Here is a 5,222-nt window from a genome sequence, read left to right on the forward strand (position 1 = left end):
AGGAATGTTATCCCAATGTTTTGTTCTGTTTTTTTTAAATTTTCTTATGTTTATTTATTTATTTTGAGAGAGAGATTGATTGTGTGCACAAGTGGGAAAGAGGGAGAGAGAAACCCAAGCAGACTCCATGCAGTCAGCACAGTCTGACACAGGGTTTGATCTCATGAACTGTGAGATCATGACCTGAGCTGAAATCAAGAGTTGGATGCCTAACTGACTAAAGCCACCCACGTGCCCCTTGTTTTGTTTACTTTTTAAAATATGTCAGCTGGTTCGAGGTATGAAAAGGAGAACCCAGAAATTTCCGTACATTCTATCACTGCATTCATCTCTGACATACTATGCAAATGAGTGTCAGTTTAGGATTTTACATACTACTCAACTTGACATCTCAGATGGAAGTTTTGCTAAAGTGTAATGCTAGGTAGACGCAAATCAGAAACTTTGTGCAACCACCAGTTCCTTTCACTTATTCTGAGAAAATACTCAGTAACTCTCTGTAAACTACTTTCCTGCTCTAATTATCCCCATTTAGGGTATCTTTCAGATTTTCTTGAAAATAACTTCTCTGAAAATTATGTCACCAAAATAAGGTTTCTTAGAATATAATATTGAGATAATTTAACATGTGACCAAATTAAAATACAGCAAGTGATTAGACAATTACTATCTCAGAGGAAACAATTAGCAATGATTTGGACTTTTAAAATCATTGTAACTTTTGCCTACAATTTTATTATTTCTCTGAGAACTGTTTACCTCCCTTCCATAATTGAAAGTGACAGGTTTCCCACTTTTGCGCTTCCTTGCTGCCATAGTTTGTTTGCTGATTTAAGATGCTGTATTTCCCTCATAGATATATATCGGTTCTCAGAGCAGCATCAGAGATAAATTATTATTATGGATTGATAATATTAAAATGAGCTTAGTCTTTAGCCAGTAGATTCATGTCTGGGAATAAAGTCTGTTTTAACACAATTGTGTTTCCAAGAAAACTTGCATTGTTAAGAATCAACATGTAAGAATGATTGAAGGAATAGAAGTCAGAACCAAACCAATTTCAGCTTTCACAATTCCAAGATTATGTTTTCTACAGGAATTTTAATAATACAGATATTTGAAAACTCCTAGTACTTTGTATTTATAATATAAACATTAAAGATTAATCAATGGAAATGAAAGAAGATTACATAAAACATTCTGAGTACGCCCTGTGCATTTTAAATGATAAAAATTAATGAACTTTTAGGTTACCATTGTGTAAATAATTCTTATAACCCATGTGACACTAAAGAGCAGATTGAAATTAGATGTTTTAAAAATGCATTGTTGAAGTTAATTATAGCATTCATAACTGGCAGTGATGTTTAATTATATGTAAAAAAAAGCAGGGAGGGGAAGGGGCCTAAGAGCTGTATGTAACATGCTTAACATTTTTTAAAAATCTTACCTTGATGCTATTTCCAGGGCCCAAGGTCTTATAATTAATAGCAGTTCATATATTAAAAAATCAGGGTCATTATGAAAACCATAATGGAAACGAAATGCTGGTATAGCTCAAATAAATACAAGGAAATTCATTGTAGCACTATTTTTATGATAAAAATATAAAAAATAACCTAAAATTTCAACAATAGGGGATTGGCTAACTACATGTTTGTAAATCCCTACAATGTAAGTTTGTACATGTAATGCATATATTCATGGTATATTCTTAAGTGACAAAAGCTGGCGATAGAATGGCATGTACATCATAATCATTTTTTGAAAATTTATGTTTATGTTACTTTTCCAGTGAAAGTATCTAGAAAGATGTATAACAAAATATTTGGACTAGTTATCTAGTATCTAGAATTATGGCTACCTTTTCACTTTGCCTTTCTATTTTGTTTTCAATAATAATATGGATTACTCAGCTAAAATTTATAATAATTGTGACAATTATTGTAATTAATTATTGCTTAATTAATGAGTAATTGTAAAAGAAATCATATCCTCTACAGAACTGCAGAAATTGAAGTAGCACTTTCGTCAAGTGGGGGAAAAGCCCCACAGCTATAATGAAAATAATATTTATAAGTTCATGCTATCCTATTTTAATAACTGATCCAGCCAAACGTTATTGTAGAATATCTCTAAAGGACAGAATGCTATTTAGCACTAATAAGTATATAATTAATAGAATGCATCTAAGTTTAACTACTTATGTTCTGTTTTTTCTTAAGGGAAATTAAAGAAATATTATGTAAATAGAAAAGTATACAGTTAATGTTTTCCATAATCAAAAAGCCAAACTATGAAAAGGGGTGGTAAATGTGGTGTGATATGGTGACTTTCCATGTAAATATGTAACATTTTTATTTTTTAAATGATTTTATTTTTAAGTAATCTCTACACTGAACATGAGGCTTGAACTTACAACCCTAAGATCAAGAATCACATGCTCTATCAACTGAGCCAGCCAGGCATCCCTTGCATGAACTTTTTTTTTTAGATAAACTTTTTAAAAGCAATGTGCAGTTATTTGATTAGCTTTGCCATGTTCTAGATTTGGTGCTATGTGAGCAAGACAGAGTGCCTCACCTCTGACATCTCACTATTTAGCAATAGAGAAACATCCAGAACTTTATGATTTTTTAAAAAAAATTTTAATGTTTTTTATTTTTGAGAGACAGAGAGAGACAGCGTGAGCAGGGGAGGGTCAGAGAGAGAAGGAGACACAGAATCCGAAGCAGGCTCCAGGCTCTGAGCTAGCTGTCAGCACAGAACCTGATGTGGGGCTCGAACCCACAAACCGTGAGATCATGACCTGAGCCAAAGCTGGAGGTTCGACTGACTGAGCCACCCACACGCCCCACTTCATGATTTTTTTTAAGTTTATTTTTATTTATTTTGAGAGAGAAAGAGAGAGAGAGGGAGACAGAATCCCAAGCAGGCTCCACACTGTCAGCACAGAGCCACATGCCAGAGGCAGGGCTCGAACTCATAATCCTGAGATTATGACCTGAGCTGAAGTTAAGAGTCAGATGCACAACAGACTGAGCCACCCAGGCGCCCCGGCCACTTCATGACATTTTAAGTGCAGTACCTGTGGTTTAGGCTAAGTGCTGTGGGAACATAGAGCTAGCAGGATGAATTCTGCCTGATGTGGGATATATCACTTTTTGAAAAGGTGAAATGTGAGTTCCTCAAAGAATGAGTAAGATTTACTAGGTGAAGATTGATGGAGGGGCTTTCCAGTCACATGGAACAGTGGGGGTTGAAGAGCAGGCAGGGTGTGAAGGTGCCATGGGAACACCAGTTATTCAGAGGTGTGGGTAGGTTTGTGTCATAGGGTGCAGATGAGGGGGGCAGAAGGAGCTAACTCAGTGCAAATGTTGAGCTATGTAAGTAAGAAATGTAAAAGGCTTAAAAAAAAGGCATGAAATCTGAAAATTGCAATTCTGAACATAATGGTAAATTTTTTCTGTCATTTAAAATCTATAGCAGAAAGAAAAGCAGCATTAATTGACTTCCTTTTGTATGCTTTTATATTTATTGTTGCATTTAATCCTGATATCAGCCCTACAAGGTGGATTACTCTCAATTTACACACGGGGAAATGGAAGCTACTGAAGTCCACCTAGTTCCCGGAAAGATGAAGGGCAGCAGCAGGGTTCAATCAAGGTTCCTACAACTCCTCAACCTGGAATTTTTTCCATCATACCACTCGGTCTTCCTGAAATACCTAACTGATTTTCATATTACAACAAACAGTGGGACACATTCCCACACAGATCACCATCACCGCCACCACCAAACAACTCTGTATCTGGAGTTAAAAACAAATGAAAAGAAAGGAAATATGCATGTGAAAACTTTATCGATCATTCTGTCCTATTCAGCACCATTATGGGATTGTTACTGTGATGTGAATGTAGAAATCTGATGCTTTGAAAGCCTTACTATTTCCCTATTGTAGCCCACAGCTGTCTGAATACAGCAGTACTTCTTGAGCTGGCGAAAAAAAAAAAAAATAAAATGGCTCACATAAAGGTATTTATTCCAAACAGCTACTTTCTCCTTTACAAAGGACTGATTTGGAATTCAGTTTGGTTGCGATGCCACAGGTGTTTTGGATTTGGATGGCAGCTTCTAAGTGTGGGTCTGACGGGCTCTCTGTGTTGCCTGCCTGGCTGTGGGTTTGCCAGGCTGAGTAAGCTCATTCATCCAGGAGACCGCCCTGACGTTGAAAAGATGTGAGGCGCAAATGCCTGGTCACTTGAGTTTGCCTGTTCCCCTTTTTTCTCCTCTGCTCCCTGCCATGAGTCTCCACAATGCAGTGCTTCATAAGGAGGGGGGAATGCCAGCATCTGCCAAGACATTAAGATACAGATCCTGCTTCTTCAGTTGACTAGATTAACATATTAAACAGCCTGTTCTGTTAAGATGTTTCCAGCTAAAATTAGTATTTCCTTTCTTGTTATGCTAGTTGTGATTTCCCGGGGTTGTTTATCTCCTGGTGAAGCTCCCTCCCGTCTTTTTCTGCTCTTGTCATTTTCCACACTGCTGACAGACTGATCTGTTGTGAATGAAAATCTCCTCATTTTATTCCCTTGTTTAAAATTGGTGCAAAGTACACTCATCCTTCAATACCCAGCCATGCTGTGCTCCCCATGGGGAGAGGACCACTCCTGGTCCAGCCGAAGCGTGTGCATACCTCTCAGATGGTGTTACACACAGTATTTATAATTGTTTGTTCATTATGTCTTTCTCTTTCTGGTTGATGCCTGAGGGATCGTGTCTTTTTCACTATTTCAGTACCAGAATCTCATGTGTGGCCATCTCACCATATGCGCAAAGAAAACATTAGCTGGGAATATTAATGAATGAATTAATAAATATTAAATGAATGATTGGTAGGTGTGAGCACTCAAGAGAAGGTGAAGGGGGAGGGGCTGGGAGGCAGGGTATTTCTTGCTCCTATAGCATCTGATAAGGGATACTGGAAATGCCTGCAATTTCCTTGAAGTGACATGTTTAGGTAGTAGCCTTTAAAGCAAGATTTCCCTGTTTTTAGACAATCCTTGGTGTGTTTATTTGAATTCATAGACTATCTCAGGGATTAGCCTACAAGTGTGTAAAGAGTGTATTATGGAGATAAAATTAGTACAAGATGAGACCTAAGAAAATGTATGATTAATAGAGAAGGTGGTATGTGTTTAATCCTTCTTTACCCTAGA

At 37.0% G+C, this 5,222-nt stretch overlaps 1 long non-coding RNA gene across 1 annotated transcript; it reads left to right on the forward strand.

The window, feature by feature from the left end:
• Positions 1-3,078: 3,078 nt before the first annotated feature.
• LOC115297938 lies at positions 3,079-3,857 on the forward strand. The gene is made up of 2 exons (XR_003911529.1): positions 3,079-3,179; positions 3,563-3,857. It is a non-coding gene; the product is annotated as an uncharacterized LOC115297938 (long non-coding RNA).
• Positions 3,858-5,222: the final 1,365 nt, after the last annotated feature.

The sequence above is a fragment of the Suricata suricatta genome, chromosome 8 (genome assembly GCF_006229205.1).
Source record: "Suricata suricatta isolate VVHF042 chromosome 8, meerkat_22Aug2017_6uvM2_HiC, whole genome shotgun sequence".
Classification (NCBI taxonomy): Eukaryota; Metazoa; Chordata; class Mammalia; order Carnivora; family Herpestidae; genus Suricata; species Suricata suricatta.